Below are 14,955 nucleotides of genomic sequence, written 5' to 3' on the forward strand. Positions count from 1 at the left end.
AAAAATCATACAATGTGATTTTCTGGATTTTTTTTCCTCATTTTGTTTGTCATAGTTGCCGTGTACCTATGATGAAAATTACAGGCCTCTCTCATCTTTTTAAGTGGGAGAACTTGCACAATTGGTGGCTGACTAAATACTTTTTCCCCCCACTGTATTTGTTTTTGTTTTCTTAGCGCCCCCATGCAGTCTTTTAAATTGTATTTTTAAATCATCACTGTCTGTCTAATTAATCACTGTGTGTTTTTATTTATTGAATGTAAGTCCAAAATATATTTTTTATAATTTATTTCCCTGAGCCTCCTTGGGCTACTGAAATGCTCAGTCCGACTGTGTGGGCGTGGGATGCAAATGTTTATATATTTACATATATAGCTCTGATTGGCTGATGGTTTAGAGCCAACCCCTTTACCCCTTCAAAAAACAACAACAAAGGCACATGGTATTCAACCTGTCAGTTGGAGCTGGAGTCGGACCCTGAAAGCGACAAACTTCCACAGGTGTGTAGGCTACTTTGTTTTGTCATAAATGCATCATGCATCTTAATTTGCTATATCATTGTTGCACTGTTTTCAATAGATCACCAGAAGTCGCAGACAGGTCCCAGAACAGCCTGTTTGCATGGTGGACCATCCTGGCCTATACCCTGTCTGTGACTATTCATTACAGAATGCTATGATTATCTACAGGGCAGACTACAGGCCTCTGCGTCTTAGAAGCCAAACACAGTAAGTAACGCTAACAGGCCTCTGAGATGCAGAAGCCCATGGTGTAATCTTCAGTATCATCACAAAGTCTATTTCATCATTTTGTGAATACTGGAGATTATAACTTATTTCAATTTGTCTAATGAGTAAACAAACACTCTTGAATTACACATTTTGAATGTGTTCTGTTGTTGAAAGTAAATATAGAAACCAGACTGCAATGAAAGGTTGTTGTCATTCTTCATAAATTATCTTGTCAGTTATTTACTAATAAACAAGGTTATAATGAAAGTCAAAATCATGGCATGTAAGTATCTTTTCAAGTTATTGTTTTACAACTCAAGCTCTGGAATGTGTTCATGTGAGAGGAAAACAAATCATGGTGAACAAATCAGATAGGAGGCATAGAGTAGCAACAGAGTAGTAATCGATGGTATAAAGTACAAAAAAGTGGTGATTTTATGTATATTGTCATCAACAGCTCTCTTGAACACTGACATTACTGTACACAACTACACAACTATAATCTCATCCCCTGACAGGATAGGTGGAAGAGTTGCAGTATTGCACACTTATTGCACACACACAATTACACTTAGCTTCTCAACAAGAACTTACTTGGCGGAATCTGTTGTGATATATGATGGTTGGAGTGAAAATCTACCAGAGAATAGATCTCCAGGAGGATGGTTGGTGACCACTGCCACTACACACAAAAAAAATGTGTCTTCAAATAGTCATACAGTCAATCACAGATAGACCCATAGCCCCTACCCATTGACAATTCCTACTAATCGATTAAAGGGCATGGTTTAACCACTACACTCTCTGAAAAAAGTAATAGGACATGGGTGATGTACTGCTAGGACTTGGGTGGGTGAGAAGTCGGGCTACAGATTTGAATTTGACATAATGAACGCATGTTACTTCATTGTATTGCTTTTTACAAAACAAACCCGAACACTAACTGTGTTCAGACGATTAAGCAGTGTTAAAATATTAAAGTGGCAGTGCAGTAAAAAATTAGATTTTTCATTTTTATGATGATATTTCCAGACTATATCTAGGTTTCCATCCAAATTGCGACAGATTGTCATGCGAATATTCAAAAATTTGCATAAAAATAATATGCACATTTTCCCACCAGAGATGTGTTTCCATTGAATTGACTTGTTGGGGATAAAAGGCTGTGCGTGATGACGTGGTGCACATAAAAACAACTTTTGCGGTTAATTTCACAAGTTACATGAGTTTCCACCACATTTACTGATAGATTTGTCACAAAAATATTGCGTTATATAGCGAATGTGCCCACTCTGGTCTTGGCACGTGCACTCGAGCCAAAAGGTCGCAGATACAGCGCGTGTTGGCTACCTACATGATGAGATTATTATGGACAAAAAGCGAGATAATTTTTATTTGTCAAACGGCAGCCAAGCATCGATCATCATGTCACCAGAATAATCATCAATCAATCAATCAATTTTATTTTATATAGCCCTTCTTACATCAGCTAATATCTCGAAGTGCTGTACAGAAACCCAGCCTAAAACCCCAAACAGCTAGTAATGCAGGTGTAGAAGCACGGTGGCTAGGAAAAACTCCCTAGAAAGGCAAAACCTAGGAAGAAACCTAGAGAGGAACCAGGCTATGAGGGGTGGCCAGTCCTCTTCTGGCTGTGCCGGGTGGAGATTATAACAGAACCATGCCAAGATGTTCAAAAATGTTCATAAGTGACAAGCATGGTCAAATAATAATCAGGAATAAATCTCAGTTGGCTTTTCATAGCCGATCATTAAGAGTTGAAAACAGCAGGTCTGGGACAGGTAGGGGTTCCATAACCGCAGGCAGAACAGTTGAAACTGGAATAGCAGCAAGGCCAGGCGGACTGGGGACAGCAAGGAGTCACCACGGCCGGTAGTCCCGGCGTATGGTCATAGGGCTCAGGTCTCTCAGTTGGCTTTTCATAGCCGATCATTAAGAGTTGAAAACAGCAGGTCTGGGACAGGTAGGGGTTTCGTAGCCGCAGGCAGAACAGTTGAAACTGGAATAGCAGCAAGGCCAGGCGGACTGGGGACAGCAAGGTGTCATCATGCCCGGTAGTCCTGACGTATGGTCCTAGGGCTCAGGTTCTCAGAGAGAAAGAGAGAACGAGAGAATTAGAGAGAGCATACTTAAATTCACACATGACACTGGATAAGACAGGAGAAGTACTCCAGGTATAACCAACTAACCCCAGCCCCCCGACACATAAACTACTGCAGCATAAATACTGGAGGCTGAGACAGGAGCGGTCCGGAGACACTGTGGCCCCATCCGAAGAAACCCCGGACAGGGCCAAACAGGAAGGATATAACCCCACCCACTCCGCCAAAGCACAGCCCCCGCACCACTAGAGGGATATCCCCAACCACCAACTTACAATCCTGAGACAAGGCCGAGTATAGCCCACAGAGGTCTCCACCACAGCACAAACCAAGGGGGGCGCCAACCCAGACAGGAAGATCACGTCAGTAACTCAACCCACTCAAGTGACGCACCCCTCCCAGGGACGGCATGAAAGAGCACCAGCAAGCCAGTGACTCAGCCCCTGCAACAGGGTTAGAGGCAGAGAACCCCAGTGGAGAGGGGAACCGGCCTGGCAGAGACAGCAAGGGCTGTTCGTTGCTCCAGCCTTTCCGTTCACCTTCACACTCCTGGGCCAGACTACACTCAATCATATGACCTACTGAAGAGATAAGTCTTCAGTAAAGACTTAAAGGTTGAGACCGAGTCTGCGTCTCTCACATGGGTAGGCAGACTGTTCCATAAAAATGGAGATCTATAGGAGAAAGCCCTGCCTCCCGCTGTTTGCTTAGAAATTCTAGGGACAATTAGGAGGCCTGCGTCTTGTGACCGTAACGTACGTATTGGTATGTACGGCAGGACCAACTCGGAAAGATAGGTAGGAGCAAGCCCATGTAACGCTTTATAGGTTAACAGTAAAACCTTGAAATCAGCCCTTGCCTTAACAGGAAGCCAGTGTAGGGAAGCTAGCACTGGAGTAATATGATCAAATTTCTTGGTTCTAGTCAGGATTCTAGCAGCCGTATTTAGCACTAACTGAAGTTTATTTAGTGCTTTATCCGGGTAGCCGGAAAATAGAGCATTGCAGTAGTCTAACCTAGAAGTAACAAATGCATGGATTAATTTTTTCTGCATCATTTTTGGACAGAAAATTTCTGATTTTTGCAATGTTACGTAGATGGAAAAAAGCTGTCCTTGAAACAGTCTTGATATGTTCGTCAAAAGAGAGATCAGGGTCAAGAGTAACGCCTAGGTCCTTCACAGTTTTATTTGAGACGACTTTACAACCATCAAGATTAATTGTCAGATTTAACAGAAGATCTCTTTGTTTCTTGGGACCTAGAACAAGCATCTCTGTTTTGTCCGAGTTTAAAAGTAAAAAAGTTTTCAGCCATCCACTTCCTTATGTCTGAAACACAGGCTTCTAGCGAGGGCAATTTTGGGGCTTCACCATGCTTCATTGAAATGTACAGCTGTGTGTCATCCGCATAGCAGTGAAAGTTAACATTATGTTTTCGAATAACATCCCCAAGAGGTAAAATATATAGTGAAAACAATAGTGGTCCTAAAACGGAACCTTGAGGAACACCGAAATGTACAGTTGATTTGTCGGAGGACAGACCATTCACAGAGACAAACTGATATCTTTCCGACAGGTAGGATCTAAACCAGGCCAGAACTTGTCCGTGTAGACCAATTTGGGTTTCCAGTCTCTCCAAAAGAATGTGGTGATCGATGGTGTCAAAGGCAGCACTAAGGTCTAGTAGCACGAGGACAGATGCAGAGCCTCGGTCTGACGCCATTAAAAGGTCATTTACCACCTTCACAAGTGCAGTCTCAGTGCTATGATGGGGTCTAAAACCAGACTGAAGCATTTCGTATACATTGTTTGTCTTCAGAAAGGCAGTGAGTTGCTGCGAATAAGACCCTCGATATTTATTGCAAAGGAGCATCAAGCTCATCACAGTGCACTTTTACCACCCTGTGAAGTTCATCATAACTTATTTCATCTGTAGCCTAATAAACTGCATGCTATCCCGAGTCCACACAGCATATCATCACATGACTCCAAGTTTACTTCGATATGATGGTTATTATATCAATATTTGTGAATAAAGACATTTCCACCGCCATTTCTCACATAATAAATTTTACTAACACAAAAAGATCCCACCTTCTCTAGTGTATTTTGTTTTTGTCGACATTTGGAAAGTTTACCCTCAAATTAGTTGTTTCCATCAGGCCTGTTTAGACATGTTTTTATCTGACATGTACTTTACTCGCATAAAAAGGTTGGATGGAAACCTGGTTTATGAGGTGGAAATAACACTCAATTTTTTTAAATATTTTGATAATGCCTTTTTGTGTAAGAACTGTTTGAAAAAAAACACCTGGAATTTCAGCCTGTTTGTGTGGGATGTAGTTTTGGCCCACAGCATAACGTTAGCCGGCGATCTGATTATAATAGACCAAAGATCGTTCAATTTATATTTGCATAAAATCCTCCTACAGTGCTGCTGGCCCCGCAAAGTCATATTGACATTTCATTCTTCATTGTGGGCAGCGTGCACTGCACATTGGACTGCATTGCAAATCAGGCTATGTAACTACACATGTGGATTTGCGTGTGGTCCCACTACCATCCATCTTGCACCTGGCAGCGGCAGCAACCCTTCAAGAAGTGTGTCTAGTTATTATTCTATTATTAAAAGTAGCTAAAGGACATGTTATTCATTGGTTGCACGTTTCTTTTTTAACATTCTTTTGAAGATTGATGCTTGACTGAAAGTTCTACTCAATGCATTTTTGATTGTCACTGATGAATATTCAGTCAAAAGTGTGGCTTGTAAACACAATTACATTTAAAAAGGAGGCATTTAACTAATATGAAAACCTTGTGTCATCATTGTGATGTTGCCAGATTGACTTTAGATGTGGTATAACTTTAGCTAGCTAGCTAGCTAAGATTGAGGGAACGAGAGCACCACCTTTTGCTAGCTATCTAACGTTAGCCTTTTTGACGAACTTGGCTAGCTAATGACAACATTGACATCTCTCTAAAGTCAATTTGACGACATCATAATGATGGCATAGTTGTATCCTACAAATTATTTGCCTACTTTAGCAATGTCATCGTATTTCCAGGTCACTATAGTGTAGACGAAACAGTCATTAGCTAACAGCATAGCTGGCTAGCTACCTAGCTACGTTTTAGCATCAGCAGTATCAATGCTTCATTGATAACCTGATGAAAAGCTCATTCACAGCTGGCTAGCTTTAGAAAACCCTGCGCAGATCTAGTTTCAATCGTAGTATACCCCTCAGGTATGAATGCACTGGGGGCCTGAAGGCGTCAGCATGCTTCCCAGCCTAAACAGTTTGGAAGAGTTCATGCATATACAGTGGGGAGAACAAGTATTTGATACACTGCCGATTTTGCAGGTTTTCCTACTTACAAAGCATGTAGAGGTCTGTAATTTTTATCATAGGTACACTTCAACTGTGAGAGACGGAATCTAAAACAAAAATCCAGAAAATCACATTGTATGATTTTTAAGTAATTAATTTGCATTTTATTGCATGACATAAGTATTTGATCACCTACCAACCAATAAGAATTCCGGCTCTCACAGACCTGTTAGTTTTTCTTTAAGAAGCCCTCCAGTTCTCCACTCATTACCTGTATTAAACACACCTGTTTGAACTCGTTACCTGTATAAAAGACACCTGTCCACACACTCAATCAAACAGACTCCAACCTCTCCACAATGGCCAAGACCAGAGAGCTGTGTAAGGACATAAGGGATACAATTGTAGACCTGCACAAGGCTGGGATGGGCTCCAGGACAATAGGCAAGCAGCTTGGTGAGAAGGCAACAACTGTTGCCGCAATTATTAGAAAATGGAAGAGGTTCAAGATGACGTCAATCACCCTCGGTCTGGGGCTCCATGCAAGATCTCACCTCGTGGGGCATCAATGATCATGAGGAAGGTGAGGGATCAGCCCAGAACTACAAGGCAGGACCTGGTCAATGACCTGAAGAGAGCTGGGACCACAGTCTCAAAGAAAACCATTAGTAACACATTACGCCGTCATGGATTAAAATCCTGCAGCGCACGCAAGGTCCCCCTGCTCAAGCCAGCGCATGTCCAGACCCGTCTGAAGTTTGCCAATGACCATCTGGATGATCCAGAGGAGGAATGGGAGAAGGTCATGTGGTCTGATGAGACAAAAATAGAGCTTTTTGGTCTAAACTCCACTTGCCGTGTTTGGAGGAAGAAGAAGAAAGAGTACTTTTATTTTTATTTTATTTTTATTTCACCTTTATTTAACCAGGTAAACCAGTTGAGAACAAGTTCTCATTTACAACTGCGACCTGGCCAAGATAAAGCAAAGCAGTGCGATAAAAACAACAACACAGAGTTACATATGGGGTAAAACAAAACAAAGTCAAAAATACAACAGAAATACATATATATACAGTGTGTGCAAATGTAGCAAGTTATGGAGGTAAGTCAATAAATAGGCTATAGTGCAAAATAATTACAATTAGTATTAACACTGGAATGATAGATGTGCAAGAGATGATGTGCAAATAGAGATACTGGGGTACAAATGAGCAAAATAAATAACAATATAGGGATGAGGTAGTTGGGCGGGCTAATTTCAGATGGGCTGTGTACAGGTGCAGTGATCGGTAAGGTGCTCTGACAACTGATGCTTAAAATTAGTAAGGGAGATAAGTGTCTCCAGCTTCAGAGATTTTTGCAATTTGTTCCAGTCATTGGCAGCAGAGAACTGGAAGGAATTGCGGCCAAAGGAGGTGTTGGCTTTGGGGATGACCAGTGAGATATACCTGCTGGAGCGCAGACTACGGGTGGGTGTTGCTATGGTGACCAATGAGCTAAGATAAGGCGGGGATTTGCCTAGCAGTGATTTATAGATGGCCTGGAGCCAGTGGGTTTGGCAGCGAATATGTAGTGAGGACCAGCCAACAAGAGCGTACAGGTCACAGTGGTGGGTATTATATGGGGCTTTGGAGACAAAACGGATGGCACTGTGATAGACTACATCCAATTTGCTGAGTAGAGTGTTGGAGGCTATTTTGTAAATGACATCGCCGAAGTCAAGGATCGGTAGGATAGTCAGTTTTACGAGGGCATGTTTGGCAGCATGAGTGAAGGAGGCTTTGTTGCGAAATAGAAACCGATTCTAGATTTAACTTTGGATTGGAGATTCTTAATGTGAGTCTGGAAGGAGAGTTTACAGTCTAACCAGACACCTAGATATTTGTAGTTGTCCACATACTCTAGGTCAGACCCGTCGAGAGTAGTGATTCTAGTCGGGTGGGCGGGTGTAAGCAGCGTTCGGTTGAAGAGCATGCATTTAGTTTTACTAGTGTTTAAGAGCAGTTGGAGGCTACTGAAGGAGTGTTGTATGGCATTGAAGCTCGTTTGGAGGTTTGTTAACACAGTGTCCAATGAAGGGCCAGATGTATACAAAATGGTGTCGTCTGCGTAGAGGTGGATCTGAGAGTCACCAGCAGCAAGAGCGACGTCATTGATATACACAGAGAAAAGAGTCGGCCCAAGAATTGAACCCTGTGGCACCCCCCATAGAGACTGCCATAGGTCCAGACAACAGGCCCTCCGATTTGACACATTGAACTCTATCTGAGAAGTAGTTGGTGAACCAGGCGAGGCAGTCATTTGAGAAACCAAGGCTATTTAGTCTGCCAATAAGAATGCGGTGGTTGACAGAGTCGAAAGCCTTGACCAGGTCAATGAAAACGGCTGCACAGTACTGTCTATTATCGATCGCGGTTATAATATCGTTTAGGACCTTGAGCGTGGCTGAAGTGCACCCATGACCAGCTCAGAAACCGGATTGCATAGCGGAGAAGGTACGGTGGGATTGAAATGGTCGGTGATCTGTTTGTTGACTTGGCTTTCAAAAACTTTTGAAAGGCAGGGCAGGATGGATATGGGTCTGTAACAGTTTGGATCTAGAGTGTCACCCCCTTTGAAGAGGGGGGATGACCCCGGCAGCTTTCCAATCTCTGGGGATCTCAGACGTTACGAAGAGAGGTTGAACAGGCTAGTAATAGGGGGTTGCGACAATTTGGGCGGCTAGTTTTAGAAAGAAAGGGTCCAGATTGTCTAGCCCAGATGATTTGTGGGGGTCCAGATTTTGCAGCTCTTTCAGAACATCAGCTGTCTGGTTTGTGTGAAGGAGAAGCGGGGGGGCATGGGCAAGTTGCAGCGGAGGGTGCAGAGCTGGTGGCCAGGGTGTGGTAGCCAGGTGGAAAGCATGGCCAGCCGTAGCAAAATGCTTGTTGAAATTCTCGATTATTGTAGATTTATCGGTGGTGATAGTGTTTCCTAGCCTCAGTGCAGTGGGCAGCTGGGAGGAAGTGCTCTTATTTTCCATGGACTTTACAGTGTTCCAAAACTTTTTGGAGTACAACCCCAAGAACACCATCTCAACCGTGAAGCATGGAGGTGGAAACATCATTCTTTGGGGATGCTTTTCTGCAAAGGGGACAGGACGACTGCACCGTATTGAGGGGAGGATGGATGGGGCCATGTATCGCGAGATCTTGGCCAACAACCTCCTTCCCTCAGTAAGAGCATTGAAGATGGGTCGTGGCTGGGTCTTCCAGCATGACAACGACCCGAAACACACAGCCAGGGCAACTAAGGAGTTGCTCCGTAAGAAGCATCTCAAGGTCCTGGAGTGGCCTAGCCAGTCTCCAGACCTGAACCCAATAGAAAATCTTTGGAGGGAGCAGAAAGTCCGTATTGCCCAGCGACAGCCCCGAAACCTGAAGGATCTGGAGAAGGTCTGTATGGAGGAATGGGCCAAAATCCCTGCTGCAGTGTGTGCAAACCTGGTCAAGACCTACAGGAAACATATGATCTCTGTAATTGCAAACAAAGGTTTCTGTACCAAATATTAAGTTCTGCTTTTCTGATGTATCAAATACTTATGTCATGCAATAAAATGCAAATTAATTACTTAAAAATCATACAATGTGATTTTCTGGATTTTTGTTTTAGATTCCGTCTCTCACAGTTGAAGTGTACCTATGATAAAAATTACAGACCTCTAAATGCTTTGTAAGTAGGAAAACCTGCAAAATCGGCAGTGTATCAAATACTTGTTCTCCCCACTGTATATAGTATGACAACGTTTTGTGACTTTTTGTTTGTTTTGGACTTCGGTGAGTTTTTTTTGGAGGCAAGCCGAAGTTGGTAGCCGAAGTCTACGCCCCTTCGTTGCTGATTGGTCAACAGTAGGGATTCTTCAATATATTATTTGTTGTCATTCAACGAGCAACGACTCGTTTTCATGCAACATTTTTCATTGAGAAATACTGCACCAAACATCTTAGTTAGATGTAAAATTGCGCAACAAAGATCTCAGGAAAAACATCAAAATAAATGGCAGATTTCTTAAGTTATCTTAGATTAATTCTGACTATTTTGAGGAAGTATATACTGGCAAGGCATCTCCAAATGGACAAACAGTACTATTGCTGCTTATTTCTTATTTTTCAAGCGAAGGTCTTTTAAGGGAGTATGCAACCACACTCGTTCGAACTCGGCTAGGCGTCAGCCAAACTGAAGCATGCTGACACTTTAAGCCTACCCCTAACCATTTTGAATACAATGATGAGCCCATCAACCATCAGCAGACAATTAGTTGAGAGTTGAGAGCCCTTGAAAAGGTCTGTGAGAGAGTTTTGTGGCTACAGGAACAGTCATGTAATATACTGTATAGTGTAGGTGGTTAACAGCAAGGTGGGAATTTACCAGTTGTGGGTAAAGGGACAGAAAATAACACAATAATTTCAATCTGAGTGGTATCAACAGAAAGACTGGCTCTGTGGGGGCCAGCTGCCTGCTGTTCTCCACTAGCGACAGCATGTGGACAAGAGCCAGTTACTGCGACTTGAACAACTTGCCTATAGCACTCAACAAGCATGAGAAATATGTGTCTCACATCCAAAGCCAGATAACTCTTGACATTTGGCAGCTCACGGATATATATTGAACATCAGCATGCAAAGGTAAAAGAGAATCGTTAGATTTTGAAAGACCTAGATAATTAATGCTACATCATGCTACCTACACTCTTAGAAAAAAATAAGCGCTATCTAGAACCTAAAAGGGTTCTTCGGCTGTCCCCATAGGAGAACCCTTTGAAGAACCCTTTTTGGTTCCAGGTAGAACCCTTTTGGTTCCAGGTAGAACACTTTTGGGTTCCATATTGAACCCTTTCCACAGAGGGTTGTACATGGAACCTGAAAGGGTTCTACCTGGAGCCAAAAGGAGTTCTACCTGGAACCAAAAATTGTTCTCCAATGGGGACAGCCGAAGAACCCTTCTGAAACCCTTTTTTCTAAGAGTGTAGATAAACAGGAGTTGGCATTTCAAATAGGCCCAGGGGCAACTAAGTAGAACTATTTCATGACTTGGCTGAAAATAATTACAGTTAACAACCCATTTAGAGACTGGCAACGTGTTTGGTTTTTGTTCATGGCCTCTTCCATGTTCTGCGCTCTTCCATGTTCTGCAGAACAATGTGATGGATATTGGTTTCTGCCATACTCATATCAGTGACACAATGAAAGCACTGGAACCGCATCAACAAGACTGATCGTTTCTATGAGCGATTCGAGCAGAAATGTAATGAACTGGGCCTGGCAAGAAGCGAAACTCATAGTAAACAGCCAATCAGAGTAGAGGGGCCGAATCTTCTACAAGATACTGGACAACATCAATGTTCAGATGAGAGCCAGTTTGGTGAACTTTATTTCCTTGGCTTAGCGGACTGCATTTTTTTTTTTTACAATGTCACAAAAGTTTGACACCAGCAAACGAGAGCCTGTCAAAATATGCCAAGTACTTTGATTTCTTTAGACTTATGGCTGATCTTGTCAGATTGTACAGACAAATCACCTGGAAGCTCCTCAGCTTTTTGTTCCAGCATGACCTGACACAGACTGTCCCAGAGGCGACAAAGTTACTGCAGCTGGTCCTCACTATACCAGCCACAACAGCATCCGTTGAGAGGTCATTGTCTGCGCTGAAACAGATAAAGACATACAGTCTAAACCGGACCGATCAAGGACAACTCTTATCCCTTGCCATCATCTACATCGCATTGAGACCAAGAGACTTTACCCAGAAGGATAGACAGATGGACTTTGTTTAACAGTAAGTGCAAGTGTTTATTCACAGTAGCGCTATCTACTATTATTACATTTCATGTCTATTGTGTATATATCTCAATCAGTAGCGCTGTCTACAAGTAGGCCTATTCGCTGGCATTTGGGTCGCTGTCTGTGGTGCTAAAAGTCGCCTGTTCGTGTAGTGCAGTTGTGTTGGGCACAAGCTATAAGGGCCTGTGAATGTCTGTCTAATGGTTGCGCTGCCTACCTGCTGCTGTTTTATGGTTGGATATGGATGTCTGATGGTCATCTTTGTGATCGCGTCATACTGATAAATACCGGAGCAAGTTTTGTTGTTGCATTTAACTGCTGAAAATGCTGTTATTTCCTTAGTAGTTGACATCAGAGAGCATGTGGGAGAAGTGGGAGCTCAGGAAAATTTCGATTTTTACATAAACAAATAACCTTCAATTCATTGCATTTTCATCTCTTATCAAAATGAAAAGAAACCAATAAATACATTTACTCAATGAAATATATTTTTTATACAAAAAACAAAAAACATTAACAAATAAAAAATATGTCCCATGCAACAATCTGTACTCTTAATTATGATTTTTTTACAAATATAATACATTATATATTTTTTCTTGGGGGGGGGGGGCGAACCCACTATGGGTCGCAACCTTGACTTTGAATACCACTGTTCTAGGCAGTCTCTTCTGCTGATGTACAGTGCCTTCGGAAAGTATTCAGACCCCTTGACTTTTTCCACATTTTGTTACGTTACAGCCTTATTCTAAAATGTATCAAATAAATACAAATCCTCAGCAATCTACACACAATACCCCATAATGACAAAGCGAAAACAGATTTTTAGACATGTTTGCAAATGTATAAAAAATAAAAAACTGAAATACCTTATTTACATAAGTATTCAGACCCTTTGCTATGAGACTCGATATTGAGCTCAGGTGCATCCTGTTTCCATTGATCATCCTTGAGATGTTTCTACAACTTGATTGGAGTCCAGCTGTGGTAAATGCAATTGATTGGACATGATTTAGAAAGGCACACACCTGTCTATATAAGGTCCCACAGTTGACAGTGTATGTCAGAGCAAAAACCAAGCCATGAGGTCGAAGGAATTGTCCGTAGAGCTCCGAGACAGGATTGTGTCGAGGCACAAATCTGGGGAAGGGTACCCAAAAATGTAATTGAAGGTCCCCAAGAACACAGTGGACTCCATCATTCTTAAATGGAATAAGTTTGAAACTACCAAGACTCTTCCTAGAGCTGGCCGCCTGGCCAAACTGAGCAATCGGGGGAGAAGGGCCTTGGTCAGGGAGGTGACCAAGAACCAGATGGTCACTCTGACAGAGCTCTGGAGTTCCTCTGTGGAGATGGGAGAACCTTCCAGAAGGACAACCATCTCTGCAGCACTCCACCAATCAGGCCTTTATGGTAGAGTGGCCAGACAGAAGCCACTCCTCAGTAAAAGGCACATGACAGCCCGCTTGGAGTTTGCCAAAAGGCACCTAAAGACTCTCAGACCATGAGAAACAAGATTCTCTGGTCTGATGAAACCAAGATTGAACTCTTTGGCCTGAATGCTAAGCGTCACGTCTGGAGGAAACCTGGCACCATCCCTACGGTGTAGCATGGTGGTGGCAACATCATGTTTTTCAGTGGCAGGGACTGGGAGACTAGTCAGGATCGAGGCAAAGATGAACGGAGCAAAGTACAGTGAGATCCTTGATGAAAACCTGCTCCAGAGGGCTCTGGACCTCAGACTGGGGCGAAGGTTCACCTTCTAACAGGACAACGACCCTAAGCACACAGCCAAGACAACACAGGAGTGATGTCTTGGCCAGAACCCGGACTTTAACCCGATCGAACAACTCTGGAGAGACCTAAAAATAGCTGTCATTGTCATTATGGGGTGTTGTGTGTAGATTGATGAGGGGAAAAAACAATGTAATACATTTTAGAATAAGGCTGTAATGTAACAAAATGTGGAAAAAGTCAAGGGGTGTGAATACTTTCCGAAGGCACTGTATGTATTTCTGGTAGTGGTACTTTCTCTCTCCTCGTGATTGTGAATACCTGCCTGGCGCTCAAACAAAAACGTTTAGCGTTACCCCTCTCTAACATCACAGCTACAACCAGATCACACAGTCTCTAAGGCAGGGATCAACTGGAACCTTAAACTCATGTCACTTTTCACCTTAGGGCCAGACTCTGTCTAGTAATGCTCCAGGGTGACGTTTTTCCTATAGGTACAGATCTAGGGTCAGCTTCCCCTCCCCCAAACCTAACCTTAACCTTTAGTGGGGAAAATCCTCACGGTCTGGGACAACTTCACCATACTCCTCTGGTAATAGAGTCGAATTTCTTCCTTCTTCGGTCCACACACGAACACACAAAAAGTCCCCCAAAATGTTTTCATTAAGTTAACTCTGTTCACTCTGAAGGAAGAGGAAATTACTATTCACTGATGAAAGTCTTTAGCTCAGATAAGCCCTTTGTTTTTGTAACACTGAGAACCTGTATGAAGGGAACTGAGGTTGCAGTGGAATTTTAGATCATCAACGCCGGTTCTGTATCTGTTGGGAGAAGACTTTACCAATTCCAATGTTAAAATAAATTATCTGGCAGGTGAATCACCACAGGTCTTTATTTGAAGGCTAATGTTCTTTTTACTGATGCTTCAGCACGTGCGAACGCACTCACACACATGCACACACTCGTGCAAACACACACACACACATTGTCGTGTCTCTAAATTAACAGTTAGCACTTAGTCACTCCATGCAAACTTACAATACATTTTGGGATTTAAGCTACAGAATACAAACAGAACATGACAGTTAAAGCTAATTTTAAGGTCTTAACCTCAACACAACTTGAATGTGTCTGATAATGCTATAATTTCATATATAAAACATATTAGGGTCTTTCTCCTTTAGCTCTTGCTCTGAGTGGAAAGTTTTTGCTAATCAAGG

General features: G+C 42.6%; 1 protein-coding gene across 1 annotated transcript in view; it reads left to right on the forward strand.

Annotated features, from left to right (window-relative positions):
* The window catches only part of ablim1b (actin binding LIM protein 1b), a 148,628-nt gene that overhangs the window by 69,703 nt on the left and 63,970 nt on the right, over positions 1–14,955 (forward strand). The gene's annotated exons all lie outside the window — the stretch shown is intronic.

This window comes from Coregonus clupeaformis, chromosome 31 (genome assembly GCF_020615455.1).
Source record: "Coregonus clupeaformis isolate EN_2021a chromosome 31, ASM2061545v1, whole genome shotgun sequence".
NCBI lineage: Eukaryota > Metazoa > Chordata > Actinopteri > Salmoniformes > Salmonidae > Coregonus > Coregonus clupeaformis.